The sequence below is a fragment of the Lissotriton vulgaris genome, chromosome 6, assembly GCF_964263255.1.
Source record: "Lissotriton vulgaris chromosome 6, aLisVul1.2, whole genome shotgun sequence".
In the NCBI taxonomy this organism is placed as follows: domain Eukaryota; kingdom Metazoa; phylum Chordata; class Amphibia; order Caudata; family Salamandridae; genus Lissotriton; species Lissotriton vulgaris.
Genome location: NC_141694.1, coordinates 1,408,935,100 through 1,408,955,938, shown reverse-complemented (window position 1 = coordinate 1,408,955,938; position 20,839 = coordinate 1,408,935,100). Strand labels below are relative to the sequence as shown.

The 20,839-nt window shown below is 46.0% G+C and overlaps 1 protein-coding gene across 2 annotated transcripts in view; it reads right to left on the bottom strand.

Annotated features, from left to right (window-relative positions):
* The window catches only part of ARFGEF3 (ARFGEF family member 3), a 475,184-nt gene that overhangs the window by 357,066 nt on the left and 97,279 nt on the right, over positions 1-20,839 (bottom strand). The window lies entirely within an intron of this gene.

The window sequence follows — 20,839 nt, the reverse complement described above, 5'->3', positions numbered from 1 at the left end:
AAGTAGTATTGCCAAAAGAAAAATGCCTGCTGTGTTTTGTTTAAAAAGCCTGCAAAGACCTCCTTTTGACACCTAATAGACTTATAAATAAAAAAGTATGTATGCATTCGTTATGTGACTTTTCTGTCTTTGTTCTCTTTAATTATCAGTCATGGATCAATGAGGCAGCCTTAGAACACAATTAAAAGTGGTTTCTATTTATATTTGCTGTTCGAAGTACGCACAGATAGGTGCTAAAAAAAATTGGCTTTAGGTGACAGCTTATTTTTGTAGCGTCTGGACCATCAAAATAATGAGCTGGCAACCCTAACCATAGGACTGGAGGTTTGGTGGAGGATCAGCACATTATTTATTTCCTCCAACCTCAATCCCTGATTAATGCCAAAATAGCAATAGTTTAACTGAGATCTGAAACCCTACGTCGCCGTCCATAACATGCTGATTTACTTCAAGTGTCTGGGAATGCACTCTGCATTCAGACAACTCACTCATTCTCGCCCTTCATTTTCACGCTAACCCTGTACTCACAGCGATCACAATGAATGTATGCTACCTCACCCTGCAGTCACACAAGCACACTACTCATTCTGCACTCATGTGACACTTCACTCACCTGTCCCCCTCACTGCTCAATATGCAACTCACTCAAACAAGCCCATCAGTAATCCTACATTAATTCGTCCCATTCCAAACTTGCCTCCGCACCCAAATTCATACGCCACCTCACTCACCCTGCAGTCACTCCTCTTAATGAAGCAATGCTATCCTAAAATATATGTCATCACATAACATCTTTTATTTTCTTCCCACACAATTTAGTCAAGCCTGTCGCGTAATTTGGTCCTCACCTGCCTCATAATTCCTCTAGCCCTGCCTACAGGTTTAGAGATTTTTGTCAGGAGGGGGTCCTTACACCTCAAAATGTTGACAGGGGGGGTCTCAGCATCCAAAAGTTTGAAGACCTCTGGTGTAGAATGCATTTAACTATTCATCTTTATTCCCCTTTTAGGTTATAGGTAGGGACTAACTTAATTCATTTGCCTTTTGCTCATTCTGTCATGTTTGATTATAGAATAAAGATTTAATGATCAATATCTTTGAATGTTGTCTTCATGAATGAGATTAACCTTTCCTTTTAACCAGATGCTGACATACAGAAGGATGGGATATGCCCTTCTGCAAAGGTAACTGTTGATTGGGGGAGAGTGCAAACTTCATTTGGGAAATAACTCTCAAAGGTGTATCCCTATTAGTTATCCCTATTAGTGTAGATCGTCAGGTGACGTAAAAGAAACTGTCTTACAGGACTATAAAGATAGAAACAGTCTTACGGGACTATAAAGATAGAAACAGTCTTACGGGACTATAAATATAGAAAATATGGTCGGAAGACGTAAAAGAGTATAAAATGAGGTAAACATAGGATAAGATATGTAATCCATTAGGTATTAGTGGTATGTTTGATTATACAGGCATGTAAATAGCTTCTTTTCGCTTTCTCAGGTGAGTATTCTAGATGTCTTGTAAATAGTGGCCTGAGAAGAGTGTCGTTACGTGACGATTGGGTTAGCCACGGATGTTGAGCTGCCTGTTCTGAGAATCCGGTCGTTACAACCTGGTGACAGGATCAATGATTAAGTGACCAGTAAGGCGGTGAACTGTATGGAACCCCCATAAATGCCTCTAGAAGCAATACAGATCATTAACAGTGACTGTGCGCCTTCACGGCTCTGTGCATGTAACCTGACCCCAGAGGAGAGGAATGGAGCTGCCACCCTGCATGCCGCCGCTGCTCCCTCCTGCAAGCAAAACGCTGTGGGAGTGAACATTTGACAAAAAGGTGGGACATGCACCCACCTTCAGCCATTTGCAGGCTACAATACGAAAATGACAATGGCAATAGCCAACCCAATGTGTGGGGGGAGTCAGACCCAATCAAAGTAAGTTTTGAGTGCTTTAAAGAAGTCTCGCAGAGCAGCGCATGCACGCTGGCTCAGGCTAGACCTAAAACCGATTAATTCAACCCAGATCTCTTGACTGGGAGTAAGTGGTTGAAAAGTTTCAGCACTCCGTCCATTATTTTGTTGTGTTTGCTTTCCTTAGGCTCTACATAAAAGAAGTATATAAGAGAATTTACCCCTAACTTCAGTTGTATTCTATTTGTGGACTACTGAAGGATAAAACGCTGAGCCAGCTGTACTTGGAGGCAGCACCCGCATCTTCTCAAAAGTGTCTTGTGCTTGATTGATTCATTGTTTGGTTTCCTGAATAACCTCCATTAAGGAATAATGGAGAACTGCTTCTGTGCCCTTCTAGTAGCTTACAGTGTGACATTTCGCATCTGGGCCAATAATTTTCATTGTACAATGATCGCCGACATCGTGAGATGTTTTCAGGTTAAGAGATGTATGCTAAAGGGGCGAACAAGCAGTACATTTTCTGTTAAAATATATTTTAAAAACGTTCTTGTCACGTGTTTCCAGAATATTCAACTTTTCAAACTATTTTAAGTATATATTACAAGAACATTAAAAATATAAGGGTCCATTAAGATAGTTTAGTTTTGTTTTGAGAACTAGGGATTCAAAATTAGAAGTAGCCGATTGTACGGCGTAGTAGGTTTTGAGCATTTGTGTACACCGGAAGATGTGTCAAGACACATGTAACGTCCAGCAGCTCAAAGGCAAAGTCTGGGAGTGGCAAAATAAAATCGATACCCGTTTTCTTTTCATACAATCCTTCACAGCCCTCACAAACTTTTATTGATGATGCACAATAGGCCATACAGAACCCAGCTGTGGTAGTGCAGAGCATGTGTTTGTGTCTGCACACATCATGGATGTGTTTGTGTGTGTGTGTGTGTATAAAACGGCCAGGGAGGAGGTGTGAGGTGCAACTGTAGGGGTGCAAGAGGGGACAGAAGGGGTGCTCACTGAACAAGCATTGGCAAGCCAATAGGTTTCGCCTTGGGACCTTATAAGTGTTTAGCCATGCAACAGTTGACTAGTGCCTTTCTGACACTCAAACACAACAATAAGCAACAGAAAAACGGCCCGTTATCCTTTGCAAAGAGCCTCCCACTCTGAAGCAACATGCGTTATTGCATTTGAGTACGTTTTGATCCATTTGAGGTAGATTTTTTTCTCAAATTATGAAGCAGATGATGGATTATGTGGCAATGGCGGAAAATCCATAACTATGGGGAAAACACTGCAGCCTTCAACGTGCATAATTCCACAGGTCTTGATTATGAGGAATAAAGTGCCACTATGCTTGGCAGAATTAAATATTCTCTCACCTTAACACACATTAAAGGTTTCACCTCATTAGTGCCAGTTTAAACACTAGATTACGTGATTTTGTGCAGAGGATGGGAGCTGTAATATAAATGTGTCATTGCATTTTTAATGTTAGTCGCCTGTAGTATAATGTATACATATGTACGATTGAATTATTGGACATTTTAGCTGTTTGTAAATGTATACCGCATTCTAATGAATTTGTGATCTGTTTTAATACAGAAACACATTTTTTGTTGGAATCTAGAATGTTTGCAGGAAATAGTTAATTGTGTGGCATATAGGATCAATCCCTAACTAGGCAGAACATGAGCAGCCGCAGAATTGCGTAACTCCAATGGCCCAGCACATATTTTAATTATTAATTTATGAAATGACAACAGAGACCTTTTCCCTACTACGCCAGAAGATGGCTAAGCACACAAAATGATAGAAACTGCTCAAAGAAGAAACACTGTTGTGAACAAATATGACAGATTCTTAAGAAGACTGCAATCAACTATGAACAAGCTGAGGAACGTGAAAAAAAAGCATTGTCCGTGCGGCCGTGAAAAGTGACGCGGCTGTGAAAGTGATCGCGATCGCGGGCTGTAAGGGTGCCCGCAAGCGATGCACTTAATGAGCCATGACGAGACAGGAAAGCTAGATGGCGCCTGTGCTCGTAAACCGTGTAACCGCACGCTCTAGGCCACACAAAAAGCTGTGGTTAGCTTTTTTAAGCCCACTTACTAAAAGTCTCGCCAGAGCAGCGCATATGCTGACTCAGGCGGGACCTATAAATGTGGGCATGCAGGGATTGGATGAGCGCCTGCCGTAAGGAGAGGGAGGCTTGGTGAGCGCAGATGAGTGACCTCGAGTCCCAGAGAGCATGCACAGGGTATGCAAAATGAAGAACGCATGCAGGGCGTGGCTACATGGGCGAACTATAGACTAGCAGCCCTCTTCTCATCTGAGGTGAAGGACAGCAGCACACATGAAATGAGCGCAGAACTCACCTGAGGTGATGCAGAGCACTGATGAGGGAATATAGTAAATAGAACAAGTGCACTGCGTGGCTACATGAGTGAGAGGCATGGGTGTCGGACCACCGAGAAAGCGGAGCGAGGACCCGGGCCACCATGGCGGAGGCACCATAGAGAGCAGCTGAGTGCGCGCACAGCCCGCCTCTGGGTTATCATAAGCCCAGGTGAAGACAGAAGAGCATTTCTGAAGTCTGAAGGAACCCGGATAACTGCCAAGGGCATTTGGAGCCCTGCCGAGGGAGGGTCGAATAATTGCGAGGGTGAACAAGGAGTGACTAGGAATGAGCAGGAAGAAATTGCTGTACTTGAAGGGTGCAGCTAGGGATGTGGGCAGAGGGCCAGAGCATGTAGCAAGATACAGGCGTAGTGGGGCAAAGCATTTCGGAAGGCGCACTGAGGTGTGCAGAGTGCGTGTGACAGCTTGTAGGCCTTAGCTGAGCCCAGGACTTTAAGTGGGATGAAAAAACGTAGGGGTCTCTCAAAGGGGCATGGCTGATGTAATTAAGGGTGTGGCTCAAAAACACCCCAGCTAAAAATCTGTGCTTAGCATAGTGTGGGGCCCGGTTGGTATTTTGCTCCTTCGGTCATTGCATCAAGCTACATGATACAAGAAACATTACACCTACAACAAGCAAGGACTATTGGCTTTGCCAATGGCTGATAGTAGCACAAGATAAATGAGCAACAACTATGGCTTCATTGTATATAACATTGTATATAACATTAAAAACGCTTCCGTTCTGAATTGATGAGACTGTAAGAACTATAATGAGTCTCTTTGATGTTGCCTCAAAGGTAGGGAAGAGTGGCACTGCTGCAGAGTTAGGGACCCATCTCGGCACCTCCGTTTTAGAACTACCAGTGCTGAGGCCACCAGCTGGACCCGGACCACTCAAATCCCTGGCTGAGCCGGTGCTGACTGAGGATCTGCTGCAGGATTCCACCGAGGGACTTATCGGCATGCAGGACACAATAACGGAGGTGGACGTCGCACTGGAAGTGGTGCGGAGTACAACTGATGGAGTGTAGAGGGCAGAAGTGGCCAGGGTACAGAGGTTGGGGTGGGTGTGCATCCAAAATGCAGGTATAGCAGAAAGGGAGCAGGGCAAAAAAAAAAGCATGTGTGCAAGATAGGTGATGAAATTCGTGCTGATGCCTGGAAGGTGCAGAGGTTTGTTGAGCGTATGAAGAGCCCAAATGACACGGAAAAGCAGGTTTCTGAAAAGTCGTAGAATAAACATGATGCATGCAGAGTGCAGCTGAAAACATGCCGAGTGCAGAGACGTTTTAAGGCATGGGCTAAGTGTTCTCTGGCCCAGGGTCCCAAACTTTCAGAGGGCCTCCTGATAGAGCCAGCTCGGTTCTGCAGAGAGTCTTACCCTAATGACCCTGAATAATTCTTCCACAGATTGGGTCACACATCACCCATATGCAAAATAAACAAAAGGAAAAATGTATTTGAAACCAACATTTTGCAGAGAAATGTGTTTATATTTCATTCTTTAAGATCAGATTCATAGGTCCCAGAGATTATTTGCAGTGATATTAGTGAACTGCTGCTGTGTTACAATATTGAAAACATGCCTCACCATCTTTAAATATTAGATTTAAACACATTTAGAGTTTGTACCAGTTTGCCTGTCCCCTGTCAGAGACCTGGCCAAGGGGGCAAGAAAGAGTTGAAAATGGATCATAAATTCAAAGCTGTTCCAAACAGGGACCCCCAAAATACTTTTGGCCGAGGGCCCCAAAAATCCTTAAGTCGTCCCTGGCCGAATGTAGCAAAGGTTAGGTAGTAAGGAGTCAGACAAAGACCAAGGGCTTCATTCACAGGCTGGTCGAGAGTCTGCATAGAGTGGCAGAGCGGGTAGAGCATGGGACGGTGGGGCAGAGAGAGTGCGTAGCATGGCAGACAGGGTGCAGATAGTGACAGAGGGCATATAGAGCATGGCGGGGTGCAGAGCACGGCAGAGGGCATACAGAGCATGGCGGGCGTGCAGAGTATGGCAGAGAGTATACAGAGCATGACAGGGGGGTGCAAAGCATGGCAGAGGGCACACAGAGCATGGGCGAGGGAGGGCAGAAAGTGGCCTAGGGCAGGCAGTGCATGGCTGACAGGGTGGCAAAGGAAGTGCATAGCTTGGCAGAGGGTGTATACCATGGCATGGGTTTGCATAGTGCAACTGAGGGCTTGCAGTGAGGAGCTCAGAATGTGCCAAATAGAACTGTGTACATGCAGCCTCTTAAGGTGCTATGCCCTAGCTGATCCTCTGCCGAGCCAAGCAAATGGACACAGACATTGCGTCATGGTGCAGAGCGTAGTTGACAGTAAGTGTTTGCAGAGTCAGGACTTGTATAGAGTCAGAATGGGGGTGTGCACAACACGGCTGAGGCTGTGCACAACACGGCTGGGGCTGTACACAACACGGCTGAGGTGGAGCAGAGAGTGCATGAGATTTGCATAACATGGCTGGCGAGGTGCAGAGCGTGACTAAGGGTGTTCAGCATGTGACTTACGGTGTGAAGTGTGCGAGGGAATCGAAAGGTCGTGTGAAGGCCTTGTTTGAGGGTACACACAGAGACGTTTTAAGGCATGGGCAAAGTGGGCTCTGGCTCAAGGCCCCAACCTTTCAGGGGATCCCTGATAGAGCCAGCTCTGTTCTGCAGAAAGTCTACCCTGATGACCTTTAATAATTATTAAATAGATTAAATACAATTTTCCTTTAATTTTTTTTATGGGGGTGATGTGTGAGAGTCTTTTATAGACCTTCTGCAGAGAAAATGTGTTTAGGTTTTGTGCAACGTCCATCAAAAATATTTTACATCAAAACAGGATCGCACATATGAGAAATGGGAGGGTTATCACAGATATTATTTGCAGTAATATTAGTGAGCTGCTGCTTTGCAATATTGAAAACACGCAACACTATCCCCGACTATTAGATGTAAACACATTTAGAATTTGGACTAGTGTTCCCGAGCTATGTCAGTGACCTGGCCAAAGAGGGCATGATGAAAGAGCTAAAATTGGATCGTAAATTCAAAGCTGTTCCGAACAGGTGCCCCCAAAATTTGTTTGGCCCCTGGCCCCCAAAATCCTTAAGATGTCCCTGGGTACACATAGCATTTCTGAAGGCACGCAGGATGCAGACGAGTGTGTAGGTAGCATGCTGGTGCATGTTCAAAGTGTGGTTAAGCAAGATCAGAGTCACTTTGAACATGTGGAGAGCGCACATGCATGCACTTCGTGAGGTTGAACAAGTGCATGGTGGGGTTTAGGAAGTGCAGAGTTGGGCTGACTATGTGAATAGAGATCAGGACTAGAAGCAGTGTAGTTCACCATAAACAATGCCACTGCTTTGTGTGGCTGAGATCAAGTAGAACAATGTGGCGTGTGCGGAGCATGGCTTAGCATGTGGAATGTGTTGGCATGTGCAGAGCATGGCTGAAAAGGTGCAGATCATGGTCGATGTTGTGCTCCGCGTAGCTGTATAAGGCAGAGCAGGGCGGTGGGAGCACTCAACTACTGTGCCTGCACCACACCAATGTTAGTATAATATTGCAGCTAATTCAATAGTACAGGCTGCTGACCAACCCCAGCTTCAGAGCATTTACAGCAGTGTTCCCAAGGTCTGCTGTAGCTTCCGCTTGCAATGATTCAGCGGTGACTCAGAAGGATGGCAGATGGCTGCTTCACAGATAAACTAAACCTCAGGTCACAATGTAGGTGTAAGGTACACACACCTTCTAATGTAATGGGTGCTCTACAGCATTAGACCCTCCACTGAATCAGCAAAGAAGTAAACACATCAATCAAACGATCACAAAAACCCTTACTGCATCACATTATTAATATCAAAATTGTGTGTCATTAAGCTGCATCCAGCAGGCACCGTACAAATCAAAGGACATAGGGATTACTCACCGTGTTAGTCCATCTCTTCACCATAGAAACACATCTACAGAACCAACAGAGCATTAGGAAACAGATACCACTAGACAAACACTCCCACCGGGGCTCATGGCTCCGCGGATAATGTACCGTCATCAATCATCAAAAGCAACATGCAAGAATAAAAAATCATTATCCATTTTCATCCTTAATGTATGTCACAGAGTCAACATGGCAGCGAGGCTTTTCTGGCACCCATTCAGTTTTATGAAGGGCAAAGTACCCCAAGCTCATTTGTGCGCAGGAGGGTTCTAATCAGCATTGGTAAAGAATGCTTAATTATTTATGTTGGTTTTATTTTTCACCTATAGCTCCCACACATCATCACCAACTGTATTCCAAACCCCATTGTAAAAGGTACAAAAACAGCTTGGGGCAACTGAAGAGGCAGTGCGGTCGTACTATGTTGCCAACGGGAGCTACAACAAGTGTGAGGTGATCTGCACGTAGTCAGGAGCACTGGAAGCAGAAGCACTTAAAGGTCTGGTGCCCCAAACTCAGAACCACAGAAAGAGTTTAGATCTGCCTCAGCTAAATAAAGGAACAGCCCTGAAGTACCCACAGCAACTGGCTATTAGTGGCAGTATGAGACAAACCTGGGATTCTTTTATAAATCTGGAGGAACTCTGCATAAATGTAGACAGTTCAATAACAGTGAAAAATAAATGGCGAAACTCCACACAAGAATGTTTTAAATACATCCAAAGATCTGTGAGAAGGGCAACAACAGATAATTTGAGGGATTGATAAGTATGGGAATTGCCAACGAAAATCCGTTAGCTAGACAATTCGCAGATCTGTTATGTTGTTTGGGTAGGCTAGTAAAATCAAAGGCCCTAAGGGTCAGGATAAGAAGGACAGCTGGGCCCTCAAAGCATCATTTAACTCACCTTGGTAAATTGGTGAGCAGTGAAGCTATATAGCTCAAATGACATCATTTTACTGTATTCTAATTGGATTTATATAGCGAATAGAACCCCTGACAAGGCGCTGTAGTTCTTGAACCACACAACACACCCACAGTGGTTTTAATATGCAATCAATTTCCAACTCGACTTACTAAGGTAGACGCACACCTCCTTAATGACATCTTAAATATATCTAATCACAGTTGACCATACGAAGACTAAGATCTTCTCTCACTAAAACTATGGACTTGCAATGTCCTGCAGGAAGGGGTCTAATAATCACTCAGTCTGCCAGCTAATCATGCCAAAATACTTCCAACTTACGACACCGTTCACAATAAGTAGCTTACATTTTAAGAGTAAAACAAAATATAGCGCATGCCATCCGTGGAAAACTTCAACAAAACATTAGCACTTTAAGAACAAGGATTATTAGTGTATGCATTTGAGAGTTACGCCAATGAAACCTGCTTTCTCTCCCTGTTTATGATTGGAGATTAGTGCCTTAGAACCTGGACAGCCCATACACACATCACTTGAATGTCATTTCCTTACGCTTTATTATTTAGTTTGTATAAAGCAAATTTTCCAGATCTAGTAATGGTTAAATGCTGCCCCCCCAACCCCCATCAGTTGGGATGGAACACATACCAAATGCTCAGGTCTAGATTTTGACAGTGTATCTATCATGTTGACAGGATGTCATTAAGATTACACTTGGAAAAAAAGTTATGGGTTTACTATTAAATGTGCATCTCCTAGCGTACATAGTGGCATTGTTTCCAAATAGGTGAAACTTATAATTACTTATAGATAACGTATGATCAAAGTTTTGTTTTTTACTTGCTGGAAAAAGAAATATCCCTCAAGATAATGAATGGTATATGGCGTTTTAAAGCCCTGAGAGGGTACAATTCATTTACCGCCTTTGCAGAGCTTTTGATGATGCAGTCAATGCAGTCCTGATTTATGGAGCTTATACCAGTTTAAAGTGGCATGAGATCAGGTAAGCTCAAGTCAAGTCAGGCTCTACTAATTGCGAACGATATAAATATAATGCGTATTCACTATTTTATTAATGAGCTAAACCCAGCTGTTATTAAGTTTAATCACAATTAAAGTCACTTTCAACAAAACCACCTTTAACAAAGCAACCAAGAGGAGCAAAACACTCTTCATGACTGTCAAGCGTTGTGGCAATCCACTCTACAACCCACATATTCTACACTTGGATAACAAGACAAGTGTAATGCTGTCAAACGTTTCTTTAGTGAGAAAATAAACAAAATCAGAAACAATATAAACAACTCACAAAGATGTGCACTCTGCATCCCAGTCCCCATCCAAAAATGGCGAAACTGCAACTACACCTCACACGCTGAACTCGCCAGCTTCCTCAACTCCCTCAAAACCACCTTCTTTGAAGATAATAGTCTATCTCTGTCCATCATAAATTCCCTCTATGGATATGCCCTTTTCCCATTTGTCGACATCATGAATTCCTCCTGCAGCCACAAAACCTTACAAGACAGCTTTAAAACTGGACAGATACTTCATCTGCTGAAGAACAACGGTAAATCTCACCACCTATATTGCACCATCACTCACCTACCATTCCTGATAAAAATAAGAAAGAAGAAAGCAATCCCTACTCAAATATATGATCCGACCATAGATCAAAACCTTGACTAGGACTATCAATCAGGCGTCAGAACAGGCAGCGACACAGAGACTGCTACCATTCCAGTAATAAACATCGCACTCCTCATCAGGCAGTCTTCGATTCTGCTCAATATCTTCACAACCATCTTCTCAGTCAATAATCAAGCATTGATGCGCATTCTGGAGACAAACATGGGCTTATCTGCCAAAGTTCTACAATGGTTTATCCCTTGCATTGACAAGCACCATCACCTTGTCCAGATAGGAATCTCAAAATCCATGAAACTCTTTGCCTACTCCAAAGTCCTCCAACGATCCATCTTCGCCACTTCATCTTCAGTCTCCCTATGGATTCCGTTAGCTACATAACTCACTGGCAAGAGCATCAAGATATGTGAAGAAGGAACATTAAAGTGCAACAAAAAACAAGAGCCTTTCTCGAAGATGTGAGCTAATCCATCCTTTAGAAAAAGCAAAAAGCTTATCATAGTAGAGCCCTCACCCACCAGGGTTACCCCTTGGTGGCATGCTTAATCATGGGGGTCTTCTTGCTCTGCTGCAGAACAGGGTGTGCGGCTAGCTGTTTGTTACATGAGAGCACTGTGTAGCATCTAACCACAAAATGATGGATGATAGGAGTTGGAGGGGTAATAGCCAGTTTAGAAATACCGAAAGGCATCAAAGACCCCTCCAAAAAGAACGCTATCGCCTACAAAGCCACTGAAAACATGCAGCAAACAAATTAGAGGCGGATTAAGTCAAAAATACCCTTACTTGTGCACTTCTAAGCAATTAAATATAATTGCACTAAAAATCCCAAGCTTACAAAGAATTGACTAACGTGATCTGAATACAATGATCCAGTAATAAGCTCTGATACATTAAAAGCATAGCATTCCAAAGGTAAGGTGCACAAGTAAAACAAGTCCAATTTAAAGGACCTGAAAATAAAATGCTAATCCTCTTTTGCAGGAAGAGAAGTGGGGTTTCCATACGCGCTTCTTCACTTATGGTAAAGAATCAAATATGGTAGGAGTCCCACTCAGTAGTTTGCAAAAACCTCAGATTTCACCTGTACCAAACACAATACCCAAGCCTCCAAACATGGGGAAACAAGTCATACATTCAATGTGTTTAAAGATTTCAATGAACTGCATAGTTTTTGAGGTCTGTCCTTTTCCCGCTTCACTGTAGCAATAGTGCTGCATAAAAAAACCTTTTGGCTTGTTTCCAGTAATACAATTGTACATGTCAATGTATGAATCCTTTTACCAATTCCTAGTTGCCCAGTGATACTCCAGTAATGGCTTCTAATTCAGCGATGAAGTGTTATCTATCACAAACCATTGCTTCTGCTGGGAATTCTTTAAATGAACTGAAGAGACACTATGAACTGATCTGCTCTCCGTTTGGTCTATAGCTAACATCACTACGGGTTGTGAATCTCCCTTTACTACTTATCAATTTGACCTGAAGCTACAGGCAACAAAATCTGTGAATATTGTGCTTGTTCTCACCCTAAGTTACTCTCAAGACTCGCCTCTGCGGCATCTCGTGTTCGCATCAGCTCTATTCATGGTCATAAGTGTGTGTGCATGTTTACTGATACTTGGATGGCGCATGCGTAGCTCAACCACGACACTGCACTGTACAACTCCACGCATGCGATGCTTGATCATTTATGGAAGCAGGTTGCTCATAGGCTTCTATGGTGTGGGTAGGTAGTGCGGATAGAGGATGTGGGTGTTTAATTTCTTTCTGGGTTGGAGCAGGGTGGTAGCCATTCTGATATTGATGAGAACAGCTCCACGGTTCCAACATTACTGGAAAGGGAAATTATATAATTATTGCGATTTTGCACATCTGGACTCTTGCACATGAAATTTTTTCTAGCACTATGCACTTTAACATGAAGTATTTGTATATGTTATATTTAATTTATAATTGACTGTTGTAACAATTGGTTATTTTACTGATATATTTACATATAATAGTGTATCTCCATTCTAGTACTAAGTTTATAATGAAGGTCGGTTCATGAATGAATCTCCTATATTGTTTAGAGGTTGACGCACAACACTTCTGTGTTTATGATGATATCTAGGATGTGTAATAATTAATAGTATTTTATTGTTCAGCTTACATGGTTGTGTAAATACAATCCGAATAAAAGCTTTTGAACTGAACTGAACTGATATTGATGAGAATGCTGTTCAGGATCCTTGGTGCTTAGATGGGGAATGATTAGCTTCTGTTTTTCCATCTTACATTTCCTCCATTGTAGTCTGGCCAGGCCCTGCTCATGATTTAATGCTGTCCACTGCAGGTGGTAATGTTTACATCCAGATATGCACAGCTGGTATTCCTGGACCCGTCCCAAACCTTTCTGATTACTATGAACTCCCAAACATCCTTTTCAAACTTCCTCATCCTTTTCAAATTCACCCAACTATCAGGCAAATGTCCAATTCTCCTAATAACAACTTACTATTACCCATTTTGAATCCATTCCCATTAATCTATCCTTACTCATAACACTACTAAACACACCAGAACTCGAGAGAACAAACTTAACACAAGGCATCCACTAGGGGAAAAAGAATGCACATATTACTACTCTACTGTTTAATTTTGGACACCCGGAGTAGCGTGCTACTCGCTGCAAAGTGCTTCAACCCCTCGTCAGGGGTAGTAAGCGCTATATAAATACAATTACAATTAAGACAGTTCACTGAAGTGAGGTGCACAGACAGGCAAGTGGTGTAACACAGACAGTTGTATCCTGCTCCAAAGCGCAGGAAGAAAGCTGGAGGGTGGAGCACAGCCATTGGCAGCCTTATGCCTTCAGACAAGGTGAAATGTACCTTGTTTACTGGAAACAAATCGTTTGCAGGTGGTCTTTGGAGCAGCTGTTGCATTACATATCATATTATAGTTGCATCTTCAAAACTTCCGACAGCGAACTTTTGAAATCCATCATTAGGGTAAAATACATTTGGTAAGATGCCCTGTGTGTTGAGGTACCTAAAGCAGTGTTTAACTGCACAGGTCAGCCTTTGAAATAACAAAATGTATCGCTGTCAGCACTGCACTGTTTCATTGACTCTTTACACTCCATACCTTGTTGAGAAAGGAAGCTCGTGTTACACTACACTCTAACTCACACAGAATGAAAAATCAGGGTGACTACCCCTCTACCTACCCCAGCCCCAGGAGCGGCAGGTGAGATCTGCACCCACTTTAGTGCTGCAGATGTGTTTTTTCAGGTATGACATGGCGGGCTGGACTGTTCCCATGAGACACAGGGTCAGACTGATTTGCATATGGCCATGTCTGAACTGGGGTGGCGGAGTGAGCTAAAGAATGATGATGGATTAAACCCAGATCAGTTGACTGGGGGTGAGTGCTTGCAATGTTCAACACTCCGTCCATCATCCCCTTTGGTTTTGCTTTGTTCGCCCTAAGTTGGCAGGGTATGCCCAGACGTGGGTCCCTTGCTCACTTTGCCACTGGATTCAAGCTAGCCTGGCTGATGACGGCTGATTAGCCAGAAACCGGTCCTAGGATGCTTGTTTCCAGTCCAGGGAAGACATGGCGTGGCAGTTTGGGCTGGACTGTTCGCATGAGGCACAGGGTCAGACTGATTTGCATATGGCCATGTCTGAACTGGGGTGGCGGAGTGAGCTAAAGAATGATGTAGATTAAATCCAGATCAGTTGACTAGGGATGAGTGCTTGCAATGTTCAACACCCCGTCCATCATCCCCTTTGGTTTTGCGATGATTTCATTGGCACCTCGAGCAGGTCAGAAAAGTGGGCTGTGTGGCAACACCCTTCTCAGGCTCCTTTCCCATCCTAGTACCAGGTCTTGAAGGTGGACAGTGTGGCAACATCCCACTCAGGCTTCTTCTCTATCCAGATGTCAGGTTTTGAAGGTGGTTTGTGTGGCCACATCCTGCTCAGGCTTCTTGCCCGTCCTCCTAGTACCAGCCTTCGAAGGTGGTCTGTGTGGCAACATCCCGCCCAGACTCCTTGCCCATTCTAGTACCTGGTTTTAAAGACGGACAGTGCTGCAACATAGCATTCAGGCTCCCGGCCCGTCTCAGTACTAGATCTTAAAAGTGGACAGAGTGGCAACATCCCACTCTGGCTGCAAGCCCAGCCTAGTGCCAAGAGTTAATGGAGGACAGTGTAGCAATATCCCGCTCAGGCTCCTTGCCCCATCCTAGGACCAGGCCTTGAAGGTGAACAATCAGACAACATCCCTTTCATCTTCTTGCCCTTTGTAGTACCAGGTCTTAAAGGTGGTCTGTGTGGCAAGGTCCCACTCTCACACCTGTAAAATCAGACTCTTCCTGTGCTGTATACTGTAAAGTTCTCCTTTTCCCCCACAGGATACACAGAGTCATGTGTAGTGAAGCACTCACGTTTATTTAATTACAACAAATTGTATAATTGAGCTAAGGGCGCCGAGCGTCTAACTGCCTCCAGCTCCGGTCGCCAACTGCCGTTTCTGTCCTTCGCGCCTTCTCTCCTGTCCTGGTGCGCATGCGCGCCTATCTGCTCTAGCCTACGGCGTTACGCGTCATCGCGTATGCGCCCGTAGACTAGAGCGCATACCACATATCTCCCCCCTTTAATGAAAACAAAGTTATAACATTTCCCCCTCTTTGAGAGTGTCCTCCAGCCGTGAACATTGTCTAAGTGGGGCACCGGGGGACGGCACCAGGCTAGTGTCCATCCATCACAAAGTCACTATAACGAGAGGGCGCTACAATTGCCCTTCCGCTGCGGGTGTGTCTTACCGGCATGTTCTCTCTCGCCTCTGTCTCTTCTTGGGACACCCCAGCTTCTCTCACTTCTGTTCTCCTCTCTGCATTCGCTTGCACTCCTCCTCCATCGGTCGGCCTGGCTCCCAGGACAATCGCTTCACTGTCCTCGCCTGCACCTTCTCCTTGGTTGTCTATGCCGTGATCTGAATGGGTTGTAACCTCCGGGTGATCCATGTCTCTTCCTACTTCCTCTGCTTTGGGCCAGACTAATATTTTATTGACTCTGGCCATGCGCTCTTGTGACCAGACTTTGCCATCACTGAGGAGGGCCGCTCTGCCACGCACTTCCCTAACTTGTAGTGGCTGGCTGAATTTGCTTTCGCCCTTCTTTTGTAGAGTGGGGAGTTTGATCCTAACCCACTCCCCTTCTTCCAGCGCCGTTTCTTTCGTGCTACGTCGCTTGTCGTAGTGCGCTGCATAGATCTTCTGGGCCTTCTCTAGATTGTGCTGCACCACCGCTGGGGACCACTTGCTGGTGAGGGTCTTCTCCCTCCATGCTACGTTGTCCCGGGTGAAGGGGTGCCGTCCTCTTAGCACTTGGAATGGACTATACCCCACCACCGAGGGTGTTATCCGATAGGCCCATAGCATGTTCATTACTTCCACCTCCCAGTCTTTTCCTTGCGATATGGCAGCCTGGATGGAGCCCATGAGCACCCTGTTGAACCTTTCGACCTGGCCGTTGCAAGAGGGATGGTACACAGCAGTGTGTTTCCCTACTATTCCGTTTCTCTTCATGTATCTCCCCCACTTGTCCGACACAAACTGCGGTCCATTATCGCTGAGGATGGTTTTGGGTATTCCCTCTCTGAGGAACACCGAGGTTAGAAACTTCAAGATCGTGTCCGTGTCCATTGACTCTTGTATGTCCACTTCTGGCCACTTAGAGTACTTGTCTATTAACACACAGATGTACTTATTCACACCTCTACTGTCCAGAACGGGCCCCAGAATGTCTATGGCCACATCCTCCCACAATTCTTCTCTTATCTCATAAAAACGTCGGACCCCTCCGTTAGCTTCTTCTTGTCCGGCCATCCCGACGTGAGATGTTTCTTTACTTCCTTCTTCACCTCATCGAGCTCATAAGCCGCCTGCCATTCCTGCGCACTGATCGATGTCTCGTGGTCCTCCATGCTGGCAACCATCTCCTCTGTGTCCGGTGCCTCTCCCGGCGCCTCTTCCATGGCTGATGCCCGACTGAGGTAGTCAGCTACCTTGTTCTGCGTGCCAGGAAGATATTCTACATCGTACGTATAATCAAGCAGCTTCAGGGTCATTTTCGCTATTCTCGGGGTGGCAGTGTCATGGCCCGATGACGTCAACACTTTGATGAGTGGCTTGTGGTCCGTTTGGAGCCTGAATCTCGTGCCCCATAAGAACTGACGAAACTTGTTCAACGCCCATGTGACTGCCAGCATCTCCTTTTCAATTACGCTGTACCTCTGTTCCGTCGGGGACAGCGCCCGGGATGCGAAGCTGATGGTTTCTTTGGTTCCGTCCTCTCTTTCCTGCGCCAACACAGCCCCCAAGCCCTTGTCGCTCGCATCGGTTGTCACAATGGTCTTGCCCGTGGGGGCGTACCCCTGCAATGGGATGGCATGGCTGATACAGTCTTTAATGGACTCAAATTCGGACTGGGCCTCCCTGTCCCATTCGAATTTTGTGTTGTGCCTAATTAGTTCTCTCATCCTGTACGTTCTTGTGGCAAAATGTCTGACAAACTTACTGTAATACTCGGCCATTCCAAGGAATGACCGCACCTCCTCTTTAGTTGCTGGGGCCTTGGCGTCTTTTATCGCCTTCACATTCTGCTCCTTCGGCGAGATGCCATGCGTTCCTATCTCGTGCCCTAGGTAGGTCACTGAGCGAGACCCAATTCTGCACTTGCTCCATTCCGCCGTCATTCCTTTGCTCTGCAGCACTCCTAGCACTTGATGTAGTTTCTTGTCGTGCTCACCCTTGTCGGAGCCCATCACTAGGATGTCGTCTTGGAAATATTGCACTCCCGAGATGTCTTTAAACAACCTGTGCATCAACTTCTGGAAAACGGCCGCAGCGGATGCCAGGCCAAAGGGCATTCTCTTGAATTGGAAGCATCCAAAGGGCGTTATGAAGGCTGTGTACTTCCTGCTCGACCGGTGCAATTCTATCTGGTAGTATGCAGACGTGAGGTCTATGGTAGAAAAATGGTTGATGCCTTTTGTCCTTGCTAGCATCTCCTCTATCCTGGGGAGCGGGAACCTTTCCACGATGAGATTTTTGTTGAGCTCCCTCAGGTCCACGCAGAGCCTGACCTTTCCATTGGGCTTTTTAACTACCACCAAGGGCGATAGCCATTCCGCACTGTCCACTGGCTCGATGATATCTAGTTCTTCTAACTTCCGTAGTTCCTGGCGCACCGCTTCACTCGTGGATATCGGTATGTTCCGGACCTTATGCACTACTGGTACTGCTCCCTCCTTAAGAACCATTTTATGCACAAACTTGTCTAGTTTGCCTACCGTGCCCTCGAACACTTTGGGGTATGCTGCCTTCCAGTCTTCCTCCTTCGAGAGGGGCCATTCGTCCGTTAGTAAAATCTGTTCTTTCCCTCCGGGATTGAGTATGATGCCCAGATCACCTGCGTCTCTCCATCCGAGTACCGATGGGCCCTTCTCCGCTACATACAGGGTGCACGTGGCCGCCCGTCCTCTGAATTCGAACTCCAAGTCCCTGCATCCTACCAGTGGGATGGAATTTTCGGTATACGAGATGGGTCTGATGTCCGGTGGCCACAGGTCGGGTCCTATGACTGGTGCGAAGTCCTCTTCCCATATCGACCTTTGCACGATGGTCCATGGGGATCCTGAATCCACGGCTACATGTACCTTGACGCCCCCGATGAGCATGTCGGTGCGGGGCTTATCCCTGCGCTTCCCGGATACATCCAGCACTTGATCCTCAATGCACAGCACCAGGTCATCCTCCTCTGGGTCTTCCTCTTCACTCACGTTGGCCGTGGCTGCGTCGATGCACTTGACCGTGGATTTCGACCCTTTCTTCTGACAGACCTTTTCGAAGTGACCAGTCAACCCGCAGAATGAGCACCTGGCGCGAAACGCAGGGCAACGCCTGTCCTGGGCCGTGTGCGCTGCACTGCCACATCTGTAGCATGCGAATTTCGTCCCCTGGTTGGGGCGAGACATCTGCTTCCCAGACCCTCTTGTGTCCTTCCTCGGGTCTCCGTATGCACTTTTGGGCTTGCTGGATTGTGGTGCCTCGTCGATCTTGTTGATCATTTGTCTCGGCCCGCTTTCCCTCTTTGCCGCGTCTGCGCCTCTCTTCGACATTTCCGCCTTCTTGACCATCGCCACTACTTCTTTCAGGGTTGTCTCATTCATCGCCCATAGCTTGTCTTGGACTGCTCTGCTGGTGGTGTGCATTACAATTTGATCTTTGATGTATTCATCCTGCAGGTTTCCGTACCTACACGTGATTGCAAGCCGGCGAAGAGCTGCCACATAGTCATCAATGGATTCTCCTGCCTCTTGTTTTCTCTGTTGGAAGTTATAGCGGTCTATCGAGACGCAAACTGCTGGGCGGTAGTGGCTGTCCAGGTCGTCCAATGCATTCACAAAGACATCCGTCTCCGCTGCACCCCTTTCTTTGGGCACCAGGTTCTTAAACACCCTTACCCCTTCTGGGCCTAAGTTGTGGAGCAACAGTCTCTTCTTCCTTTCGGGTTTGTATTCACCTTCACTCTCGTCTTCAAGAGCCTCAATGTAATTGAGGAAATATTCTTTCCAGTCTTCCCATTTTAATTGGGGTTCACCAGGTCTGGTTAGGAACGGGACGGGCGCCATTAGGGCTGACGCTTGGTTCGCCATACTGGCTTCACCTCTAGGTCTTCCTTCCTGGGCCCTGTGGGTAGGCTCACCGGACGCTCCTGCGTTCTCTGCCGTGTCACCTTGACCCCTCGGGCTACCCGGGGTATTGTCCCTCGTAGTGGGCGCTGTCTGTGCTGCCTTCCCCCCTTCCTCTAGCTCGGGGGAGTCTCCCTTGGTTGCCAGGTTGATGCCTAAGGGCTCCTGGGGTCTTGGGTCGCACTAACCTGCCTTGGAAGGCTGTGGTTCTGTTCCTTGCTGTGCTGCTGCGCTGCTGCCACGCCCTTGCTCTTCCTAGTGGGGCCAGTGCCTTGTTGGGGTTTTTTTTTTTTTCTGTTCCAGTACACTGCACCTGGTGGAGTCCAGATCCCAGCCTCGTCGCCACTGTAAAGTTCTCCTTTTCCCCCACAGGATACACAGAGTCATGTGTAGTGAAGCACTCACGTTTATTTAATTACAACAAATTGTATAATTGAGCTAAGGGCGCCGAGCGTCTAACTGCCTCCAGCTCCGGTCGCCAACTGCCGTTTCTGTCCTTCGCGCCTTCTCTCCTGTCCTGGTGCGCATGCGCGCCTATCTGCTCTAGCCTACGGCATTACGCGTCATCGCGTATGCGCCCGTAGACTAGAGCGCATACCACATATACATGCACAGTGCTGCAAGCCCTTTCTTGAGACTGCAGAGCAGCACATTCTGAGACTTGGTACCACTGCCATCCTTAGGAAGCGGCACAGGGAGTCCTGATGAATGGCAGAACGGTCATTCAAGAAAGCTAGAGGACAGAGGTGCTTACAAATGGAGACACAGAAAACACAATCTAGCACCAGGGGACTTTTACTGGATGAAATGCGATGTACAAGCACTGCAAGTTTATGAAATACTAACGTTCAGTCAGTGACATTTTCAGGCATAAGCAAAGTGGGCCACTGCCCCCCCCCCCCCCCCAAGCCGCCCCCCCCCCCCCACATGCAATGGACCCCTGGTATATATAGTGATTTATTTACCTGTATCGCCTCTATTTGTTTAACCATGTCTCGTCCTCTCTGACTCTCCCCACAAAGTGTCACCTTCAGGATTGCTGGGCCCCTGCTATAATACTTTTTGGCTGTTTTGTGGGACTAAGTTTCTAATAATTTACCATATAATTTAATATTGTTTGGTATCCTGCGGACTTGAATTAGCAGAAAACGGCAAATAAAACTCACAGTTTTTTTTAAACCCGAGCCACAAATTACGTCTTGCCGGGTCCCAAAAAATTCTTATGATGACACTGCTTTCAATACATGCCATTGCCTATGC